Raw genomic sequence first — 11,899 nt, 5'->3', positions numbered from 1 at the left:
TCACTTTTGTACTTGTAGACTTGGAGTTTTTCCTCTCTCAGACTTCCCATTGATTTCTTGGGTGTTCAGAATGATTCGATAATTATCTAGCTATGTTGGAGTGATGAGAGAAGCTTATGGTCTCCCTACTCCTTTGCCATGTTAACTTTCCTCCCTTCATTACTTTAAATTTTCTATCAGGCATATTACTTATAACCAATTCACTTTGGTCCCTTGCTATGGTTTCATCCTGTACTTTCATTCGGGTGATGTTTCTCTGTCCTAATTTTGTCTGACTTTCTGTGTCTATTTTTGTGTATAAAGGAAGCCAGCTACTTCTCTTGATATTACTGATAATAAAATTATGAAGAAAAGATCCTGTATTGCTCTGCACTGGCACTGGCACTGGCACTGACACTTCAGGGTGTTTCTTATATGTGTGTTCTATGTGCTCTGCTTTGGAGTCTCTGCTCCTTCATCCTTCTGTCCAGCTGTTTATAGATGCTCTCTTTGCCTATTTTGGGCAATTTCTTTTATCAGTGTTTTATAGTTTTCAGAATATAGTTCTTTTATCCCTTTGGTTGGTGAGGTTTATTTCTAGGTTATTATGTTGATTAAGTTTTAAAGGGGATTCCTTAATTTCTCTTTCTAATTTCTCTCTCTGATATTTCATTATTGATGTATAGAAATACAACAAATGTCTTTATTTTGATTTTGTATTCCATGAATTTACTGAATTTATCAATTCTAGCAGTTTTTTGTGGAACTTTCAGGTGTTCTATAATCATATCATCTGGAAATAGTGAAAGTATCTCTTTGCCAATTTGAATGCTTTTATTTATTTTTCTTGTTTGATTGCTGTAGATAGGACTTTGTGTACTATGTTGTATAGAAATGGTGTCACTGGGCATCCCTGTCTTGTTCCTGACCTTACAGGAAAAGTTCTCAGTTTTTCCCCATTGAGGATGATATTAGCTGTTTTATTCATTTATGGCCTTTATTATGTTGAGGTATGTTCCCCTAAACTTACTTTGTTCATGGTTTTTAACATGAAAGGATGTTGCACTGTGTCAAATGTTCTTTCTGCATCTATTGAAATGATCACATCCTTCTCCTTCCTTTTATTAATGTGATGTATTGCATTGATTGATGTGTGGATATTAAACCACTATTGCAACCCAGGAATAAATCCACCTGATCATGATGACTGATTTTTTAAAACGTATTGTTGGATATGGTTTGTTAGTATTTTATTTAGAATTTTTGCCTGTATGTTTATCAGTGATATTGGCCTGTAGATCCCTTTTATAGTGGTAACTTTATCTGGTTTTGGTGTCAGGGTAATGCTGGCCTGAGAAATGAATTTGGAAGTTTCTTCCAATTTCTATTTTTTGGAGTAGTTTTAGAAGAATAGGTATTAACTGTTTTTTGAATGTTTTGTAGAATGTAATCATGAAGACATATAGTCCTGGACTTTTGTTTGTTGGAAATTTTTGGATTACTGGTTGAATTTTTTGCTGGTTATCAGTCTGTTCAAGTTTTTTATCTTCATGTTTCAGTTCTTATAGTTTGTTACTAAATTATTATGTTTCTTCCATTTTTCTCTATTTCTTGCATGTAGATTTTCATAATACTTTGTCTTTATTGTTTGTATTGCTGTGATGTTGGTTATAATTTCTCCTCTCTCATTTGTGGTTTTATTCATTTGGTTCCTTTCTCATTTTTTTGATGAATCTGGCTAGAAGTTTTCAGTTTTATTAATTTTTTTCAGAGAATGAACTCCTGGTTTCTTTGATATGTTTTATTGTCTTTTTAGTTTCTGTATCATTTATTTCTTCTTTAACTTTTAATGATTACCTTCTTTTGCTAGCTTTTGGCTTCATTTGTGGTTATTTTTCTAGCTCCTATAGGTGTAGGGGTAGGTTGTTTATTTGAGATTTTTCTTGCTTCTTGAGGTATGCCTGTATTGCTATGTAATTCACTCTTAGGACTCATTTGCTGCAACTGAAAGTTTCTGTTCTGTTGTATTTTAGTTTGCATTTGTTTCCATATATATATTTTTAATTCTTTCCTTTATTTCCTGGTTGACCCATTCATTGTTTAGTACCATATTTTTTAACCTCCATGTATTTGTGATCTTTCCACATTGTTTCTTGTGTTTGACTTCTAGTTTCATAGAGTTTTGGTCAGAAAAGTTGCCTGGATGGCTTAAATATTTTGGTATTTGTTGAGGCCTGCTTTGTGACCTAATATAGATTCCATTCTGGAGAATGTTACATATGCACTAGAAATGAATGTGTATTCTGCTATATTAGGATACAATGCTCTGAGTATATCTGTTCAGTCCATTTGTTCCAGTGTGCCCTTCAAAGTCACAGTTTTCTTATTTATTTCTGTTTACATGATCTCTTCATCGATGAAAGTGGAGTGCAAAAATCTCTTAAAATTATTGTATTATTATCAATTTTTTTCTTTATGTTTGCTATTATTTTTTTATGTATTTGTGTGCTTTCATGTTAGGTGCATAAACATTTACAATTGTTATATATTCTTGTTGGATTGTCCCCACTATTATGATATAGTGCTCTTCTTTGCCTCTTGTTACACTCTGTTTTAACGTCCAGTTTGTCTGATGTAAGTATTGCTAAGCTGTCTTTCTTTTGACATCTATTTTTGTGAAAAATGTTTCCCCATCATCTCACTTTCAATCTTCAGGTGTCCTTAGATCTCGGATGTATCTCTTGAAGGCAGCTTATAGAGGGTTTTTGTTTTTTATCCACTCTGATACCTTTTGTCTTTTGATATGAGCATTTAGTCCATTTACATTCAAAGTAGGTACTGATATATATGTATTCACTGCCATTTTGTTACTTGTTTTGTCATGTCTTTGGAGATTTTCTCTTATCCATTCTTGTCTCTGTCACTTTTGATAGCTTCTTTGAACCCCAAGTGTCCCCTTTAATATTTCTTGCAGTGCTGGTTTAGTGGTCATGATTCACTTTAGTTTTTGATTATCTGGGAAACTCTTTATCTCTCCTTCTAATGATAACTTTGCTGGATAGAGTACTTTGGGCCACAGACTTTTCCCATTCAGCATTTTGAGTATTTCATGCCACTCCCTTCTGGCTTGCCAATTTTCTGTTGAAAAACCTCCAGCTAGCCTTATGAATTTTCCCTTGTAAGTTAAGGACTTCTTTTGTCTTGCTGATATTAAGGTTTTTCCTCATCACTATACTTTGCAAATTTAATGTTGCTGTCTTGGTACGAATCTTTTATTTATTTATTTATTTATTTATTTTAATGCAAGTTCTATGTGCCTTCTGGATCTGGATGTCTCCTTATTTTTCCAGATGAGGCAGTTTTCAGTTATTTCCTCAATTAAATTTTCTGCTCCTTTTTCTCTCTTCTTCATCTGGGACTCCTCTAATAAGAATTTTATTACATTTTTGTCTCTGTCTCAAAAATAAACATTAAAAGAATTTAAAATGGGGCACCTGGCTGGCTCAGTTGGTTGAGCGTTGAATTTTGGCTCAGGTCATGATCTCACAGCTTGTGGGTTTAAGCCCCACATCAGGCTCTGTGCTGATGGCTCAGAGCCTGGAGCCTGCTTCGGATTCTGTGTCTCCCTCTCTTTCTGCCCTTCCCCCACTCATGCTCTGTCTCTCTCTGTCTCAAAAATAAATATACATTAAAAAAATTAAAGAACTTTATTACATTTTATGATACCTCTGAGTTCTCTAAGTCTATTCTTATAGTGTATAATTCTTCTTTCTCTTTTTAGTTCAGCTTTATTATTTTCCATTATTTTGTCTGTTAGGTCAATTAATTCTTCTTTTTCTTCCAGACTGGGGTTAATTTCATCAAGCTTGTTTCTCATCTCATTTATTATACTCTTCATCTCTGATTGATTCTTTTTTAACCCCTTTTTCTCAGTGGTAAGGGGCTCACTGATTTCCTCTATTCTTTTTTCACCCCAGTGACTATCCTTATGATTGTTGCTTAAGTTTTCCATCAGGCATGTTATTTATATCAGTAACAGCTAGATCTCTGGCTGTGGCCTTATCTTGTTCTTTCATTTGGTATAAATTTCTCTATTTTGGCATTTTCCCCTAAGTTTCTGCCTACTTCTATGTGCCAGAAAAACCAGTTATGTCTCCTGCTCTTGAAAGTAATGGCCTAATGAAGAAGGGGTCTTATAGTGCCCATGACCTGGTGCTTCAGGGAATATCTCCTGTATGTGCTGTGTGTGTTCTATGGTTGTGCTTTGGCCGCTCTATCCTTCCAGCCATTCATCTGTGTAGGTTATCCTTGCCTGTTGTGGGCAGTGTTTTGTCCCTCACCTCAATGTAATGAGTTTTATCTAGGTATGCTCTGGTATGCTTGTGAAATGATACCTGACTCCAGCTCCACCAGAACTGAATACATGCAGAACTCTCTGATCAGGAAACATTGTGTGGGTGTTTGTTCTCGTCTTTTGGGTAAGAGGCCTATTGCACTGGGACTCAGGCAAGTGTGACTGATATGGGCAATCCCATCAGAGCTCAGTGGGGTGGGACTTTGTGTGAGCAAGTTAGGCAGAAAGTTTTGGCACTACATTGCTTCCTGCTGGTGGCTCTGTGTTTAGCTGAGATTCAGAGGGAAATGGTGCTGGCCAGCTTCTTTGTTCCTGGAGAGGTGTCTCTGTGAATACTGACTCTCAGGAATGCACTCTGAGAAGAGCAAATACACAGAGAGCTATGTGTCCCAGACATTCTTCAGATCACTGTTTCCGAGCTGTATGTCCCTAAGTTGTTTGTCATTTCTCCAGGAGCAGCCCCAATGCCTGCCACACTCTATATCAGTCAAACTGATTCCAAACCTCTAGGCTTTTAGCCCTGCTGGTTGCAAAAACTCACAAAATTCAACCCCTCTCATTTTTGTAGCCTCAGTGGCTTTGGGGAATCTTTCCTCTTGTGTGTTCCCTGTGTGATCCTCTCTCTCTCTTGCCCACATCTGTGACCATGGCTCTTTTCCCTCTGCAGCACCTGAGAACTATTTCTCCCTAAAACCACATCTCTGCACTTCTGATGCCTTCTATCATCTCAAAGAAAAAGAAATTAATTTAAATTTTAGTTAGCCAACATACAGTGCAATATTGTTTTCAGGAGTAGAATTTGGTGATTAATCACCTACATACAACTTCCAGTGCTCATCACAAGTGCACTCTTTAATACCCATCACCCATCTATCCCATCTTCTACCCACCTTTCTGTGTCAACCCTCAGGTTTCTCTCTACCATTAAGAGTCTCTTGTCATTTGTTTCTCTCTTTCTTCAGTGATTTTTTTAAGTTTATTAGCTCAAGTGGGGAAGGGAGAATGAGGAGTTGGAGGATTTAAGATAGAAAAAAATGAAATAGTCATCATGGCAATAAAGAGAGTAAATTGACTAGGGCAAGGGGCAGAAAATTATGGCCTGTAGGCCAAATCTGATTATTGACTGTTTTTACAAATAAATTGTTTGGAACACACACCTCCTCATTTTTTTCACATATTATCTATAGCTGCTTTATAATAGCAAGGTTGAATTGTTTCAGTGGAGTCCTCATGGCACACAAACCCTATAATATTTACTACTTGAAGCTTGAAAAATATTTGCCAACTCCTGGATTAGAGATTTGTACTATGATCATTTAACAGTGTAGAAGATCCACTTCAGGTTTTTTGACATAAATTGTGTGACTAATCAACATAGTTGTATATTTTTGTCCATTCTCATTGAGTGGCTCAGGAGAAGTTACAATAGGCAAAGGTCAAATTTAATCAGCGTTGCATTTTGCCAGGCAATTTTGAAGGAGAGAGAGTCTAAGAAGTTAGGAGCTGTGGCTCTTATGATAGGACATGGAATCTAATCAAGGTAATGAAGAAAGTGTGAATAAAATGAGAGAATGATTCTGGAAGGTTGATGTCAGCAAGATGGCAGAATTGGAAGCTCAAAAGCTCCTTCTTATCACAAAGATACAGATTCAACAACAGTACACAGAACAATTCCCTTTGTGACAAATGCAGAAACCAGTTAACAACCTCCTGTACCTCAAGCAAGCACAAAACAGGTGTATCAAACCTGGTGGGAACCCACATGCCATAATTCCTACTTCTGGTTCAGCACAGCATGATGAAGAGGAAATCAGCCTGCAAGCTTCTCCCCAGAGAGAGAAAGAGAACACTGAAACATACATCCAGTGTTCAGACTTTTGAAGGTCTTATTTTTGTCTTGTTTGGATCTAGAGGCTGACAGGAGAGTGTACCATATTGGGGACAACTGAGAACAAAGACAATGGCTTGAACAAGAACCCACTCACTCACCATAGTTACTCTCCCAGTTCAGGTGAGAAATCCCCCAACAATTGCCTTTCTTCCAGGAAAGGGAAAAAGTTGAAGCATGTACCTAAGATACTAGCTCTTCAGGAAGCTGCCTGAGGTAATGGTATTTGGTTTGCCTGTCTTAGAAAATTAGTGGGATTCAGTATACTTTAGAAGCCTATGGGGACATAAAGAACAAAAAATAGGTGGGCTTACTGCAGGACTACAGGACTTTTGATAAGTAGTCAAGACCAATACAACGAGAACTGGTTCTCAGAAGGGAAAGAGAAGATTGAATAATGCATCCAACATTATGGATTTTCAGAGAGCTGACCAATGGAATTATTTCTGTCTTGCCAAACTTGAATCACTGGTGGGACTTGACACGATCTAGAAATCTGGTAGCTACTAAGGATGAAATATAGCTGGTAATCTTATTTAATTTCCAGAGAACTTTACCATGGACAGACAATGAAGGAACAGGAGATTATGACATTCTTAAAACATAAATCAGCACATCCTTGTACTTGGGATTTTACTTGAATAATTCCAGAGAAGACACATGCATAGAAATAATTTGAGAAACGCTGAGAATCTCTAATAGTACTGATTAGTGAAGTTTTTTTTTTTTTTTTCCTGTACAAAACTAGTCCAAATGGACTGGAAGTGGTGAGTTTTATTTTCAAATGTGTGGATCCCAATAAAATATTATAAAGCATACAATGAAACAGAAAAGCATAGCTCAAAGAAAGGAATAATATTACTCTCCAGAAAACAACCTTAAAAAGGGAGATACATTAATTACCTGAAAAAAAATATTTCAAAATAACGACGATAAAAATCCTCAATGATTTCAGGAAGATAACATTTGTACAAATTAGAATATCAACAAACAGATACAAATGATATAAAAAAAACAGAAAGTTTTGAGTTGAAGTATACAATAAATGAATTGCAAATTTGAATAGAATTTTTTTATAAAGTTTATTTATTTATTTTTGAGACAGAGTGGGAGAGAAGTAGAGATAGAGGGAGAGAGAGAGAATCCCAAGCAGTCTTTACACTGTCAGCACAAAGCCCTCTGTGGAGCTGGAACTCATGAACCATGAGATTATGACCTGAGCTGAAGTTGGAATCTCAACAGACTGAACCACCCACATGTCCCTCAATAGAATTTTTTAACATCAGACTTAATCAAGCCGAAGAAAGTCTCATCTAGTTGAAGACAGTTATTTTGAATTGTTCAATCTGATAAGGAAAAGGAAAAAGTATGAAGAAAACTTAGAGGACTTACAAGAAACCATTAATTGGGCAAATGTATGCATATGGGCATCTAGGAAGGAAAAGAGAGAGAAAGAAGGAAAACAATTATTTGAAGAAGTAATGACCTAAAAGTTTCCAAATCTGGGCAAGGAAATAGACATGTAGATTAAAGAAGTATAAATACTAAAATGGTAGCATAGGAAGATCTTAGGTTTGCCTTGTCCTTTGAACACAACTAGATAACAATCAAACCACTCTGAATACCCAAAAAATTGACCTGAAGACCGACAGAAAAAAAAAAAAAAAGCACAACTAGATAGAGAGAATAGGCCACATCCAGGAAGGTAGGAAGTGTGGAGATGTGGTTTGGGGAAGAAATGGATTGCAGGTTTTCATGAGGGGAGGGAATCTTGGCCATGGGGAACTGCAAGAGAGACTGGAGCACAGAGGGATAAGCATAAGAAAAACACTTCCCCAAAGCCATTGGCTAGGAAAATAAGAAGTGCTGATTTTCATTGGGTTTTTTTGCAATGAGCCAGGCTCAAAGTTTGGAGGTACAGAGATCTGTGGCCTTGGCTGGTATGGAGTCCTGAGGGCACTGCCCTACTCTTTGAGAAAAGACAGGCAAGCAACGCTGAGGCACACAGCGTGATGTGAGGATCACCTAAGGCACGTGGGGAGAGAGTGTTCTTGGACCACATTTGTGAGAAGTAGCATTGCCTCTCCAGGGACAAAAGAGCCAGCAGGTGTCATTGTCTTCCTCTGTCTCTTGGCAAAAGTGCAGAGAAACCCGCTGAGGGCGGCTAACCCAGACATTGTAAAGCCTGCTTTGCTCCAAATCCCAGGCCCCTGTGCTCTGGCACAATGGCCTTTCTCAATCAAATCTCCATCAGTCTTGGTGCAATGATACTTTCCTCCAGAAGACCAGTGTTGGTCGTTTCCACACCATGTCTTTAAGGTTCGGACTTTTAAAAGTCAGCAGGCTTGGGGTGCTTGGGTGGCTCAGTCAGTTAAGCATCTGACTTCAGCTCAGGTCATGATATTATGGTCTGCAAGTTTGAGTGCTGCATTGGGTTCATGCTGACAGCTCAGATTCTGTGACTTCCTCTCTCTCTGCCCCTCCCATGTTCACACTGTCTATCTCAAAAATAAATAACATAAAGATAAAAATAAAAAAAATTAAAGTCAGCAGGCATGGCTGGGATAGAGCCCAAAGTGAAATGTGCTGTTCCAAGCAGGCAAGCAACCCAGAGACAGATAATATGAAAACATAAATCTGAAAAAATGCAAATGAAAATGGACAAAAGCTCCAATCAAAAGATATAGGGTGTTAGAATGGATACAAAAAACAAGACCTATCTCTATGCTGCCTACAAGAAACTCATTTTAGAACTAAAGACACCTGCAGATTATAAATTAGGGGATAGAGGATTATCTATCATGCAAATGGACATCAAAGGAAAACTGGAGTAGCAATACTTATATCAGATAAACTAGATTTTAAACCAAAGACTGTAACAAGAGATGAAGAAAAGCACTATATCATAATAAAGGGGACAATCCAACAAGATCAACAGTTATATATATTCATGTACCCAACATGGAAGCAACAACATGTATAAAATAATTAATAATAAACATAAAGGAACTCATTGACGATAATCCAGTGATAGTAGGAAACTTTAACACCCCACTTATATCATTAGACGGATCATCTCAGGAGAAAATCAATAAGGGAACAATGGCTTTGATTGACAAACTCAACCAGATGGACTTAACAGATATATACAGAACATTTCATTCTAAAGCAGCAGAAAATATTATTTTCAAGTGCACATGGGACACTCTACAGGATAGATAATATACTAGGTTACAGGGCAGACCTCTACAAGTACAAAAATAAGGAAATCCTACTATGCATATGTTCTAACCACAATGCTATGAAACCTGAAGTCAAGCACAAGAAAACTGCAAATGCCACAAATACATGGCAATTAAATAACATGCTACAAAAGAGTGAATGTGTCAACCAAGAAATTACAGAAGAAATTTAAAAAAAATACATGGAAACAAATGAAAATGAAAACATTATGGTCCAAAACATTCATTATAAAGCAACAGTACTGTTAGGAGAGAAGTATATAGCATCCAGGTCTACCTCAAAAGGCAAGAAAAATCTCTAGTAAGCCTCCGAACCTCACTTAAAGAAGGCAGAAAAAGAACAACAAATGTAGTCTATAATGAATCAATCAAACTCAAAACCCCCCAAAAAACAAATAATCCAGTTAATAAATGGGCAAAAGACTTGAATAAACTTTTCCAAAGAAGAAATCCAGATGGCCAACAGACACATGAAAACATGCTCAACGTCACTGATCATCACGGAAACACAAATCAAAACCATGATGAGATACCCAGGGAAATACAAAGCAAAATCATGATGAGATACCACCTCACACTTGTCAGAGTGGCTAAAATTAACAACCCAGAAAACAACAGATGTTGGTGAGGATGTGGAGAAAGAGGAAACTTCTTACACTGTTTGTGGGAATGCAAATTTGTGTAGCCACTTAGGATAATAGTATAGAAGTTCCTCACAAAGTTAAAAGAAGAACTACGCTATGACCCAGAAATTGCACTAATAGGTATTTACCAAAAGGATTAAAAAAATACTGATTTGATGGGGTACATGCATCCTGATGTTTATAGCAGCATTGTCAACAACAGCAAAATTATGGAAAGAGCCCAAATGTCCATCAATTTATCAACTAATGAATGGATAAAGATGTGATAGATATGTGTATGTATGTATATTTATGTATATGTGATAGATATATATGTGTATATATGTATATTTATTTATATGTATATGTATATATATATATGATTTACAATTATACAAACGACTATATATATAATTATACAATGTAAAATAAATAAAATTACACAACATAAAATATACACTGGAATATTTCTCAGCCATGAAAAGGCAAGAATAAAATATTGCCATTTGCAAGGATGTGGATGGAGCTAGGGTGTATTATGCTCAGTGAAATAAGTCAGTCAGAGGAAGACAAATATCATATTTCACTGAAATGTGGAATTTACGAAAAAAAACAGATGAATATGGGGTACGAGAAAAAAAAGAGGGAAGTGAACCATATGAAACTCTTAAGTATAGAGAACACACTGAGTATTGATGGAGTGGAGATGGTTCGGGGATGGGCTAAATGGGTGAGGGGTATAAGGAGGACATTCATTGTGTTGAGCCCTGGGTGATATATGTAAGTAATGAGTCACAACATCTACTCCTGAAGTCAATATTACACTATATGTTAGCTAACTAAAATTTGAATTAAAGTTTGAAAAAAAAAGTGTTTTGAAAAACTATATAAAATAAATTAATAAATACAAAAAGTAGACTTCGGAGGGAAGATGGTGGCGTAGGAAGACACTGGGCTCACTGCGTCCTGCAGATCACATAGATTCCACCCACAACTGCCTAAATAACCCAGAAATCCACCAGAAGACTAGCAGAACGGATTCTCTGGAGCCAAGCATAGAGGAGAGGCCCACGGAAGAGGGTAGGAAGGGCGGAGAGGGGTGCACGTTACACAGACTGGCGGGAGGGAGCCAGGGTGGAGGGGCAGCCTGCCAGCAAAGCAAAGCCCCCGAGTCTGGCTTGCAAAAGTGGAGGGGCCAGATGGAATGGGTTCTGACAGCAAGCGGGACTTAAATCTGGAAGGTTGTAAGTTAACAGCTCTGCTTGGAGAGCAGGAGGGCTGGAGGACAATGGGAGGGAGAGTTGTTGAGCCCCAGATGACAGAGTGCAGCATGGCGGGGAACAAAGGCCTCGCCAGCGCCATCTCCCTTGCCCATCCCCCAGCCAAAATACCAAAGGGAACCAGTTCCTATCAGGGAACTTGCTTGCACTACGAAAACACCCAACGCTGTGCTTCTGTGGATCCATACCTCAGGCAGGTCTGACTCCCACCCGGTGCCGCAGAGCCCTGCCCGAAGCAGATCTCCAAAGGAAAAGCGAACTGAGCCTGCCCCTCCCGCCCCTGTGCACCTTGCCCATCCACCCCAGCTAATACACCAGATCCCCAGCACCACAAGCCTGCCAATGTGCAAGTAGCCCAGACAGGCCACACCACCCCACAGTGAATCCGGCCCCTAGGAGACGGGAAGAGAAGGTACACACCAGTCTGACTGTGGCACCAGTGGTGGGCTGGGGGCAGACATCAGGTCTGACTGCGACCCAACCCACCAACGCCAGTTATTCAAGACAGCACAGGGGAAGGGCCCTGCAGTTCC

The sequence above is a fragment of the Panthera uncia genome, chromosome X (genome assembly GCF_023721935.1).
Source record: "Panthera uncia isolate 11264 chromosome X, Puncia_PCG_1.0, whole genome shotgun sequence".
In the NCBI taxonomy this organism is placed as follows: Eukaryota; Metazoa; Chordata; class Mammalia; order Carnivora; family Felidae; genus Panthera; species Panthera uncia.
The sequence above is the reverse complement of the archived record's forward strand: the minus strand, read 5'-3'. Positions refer to the sequence as shown.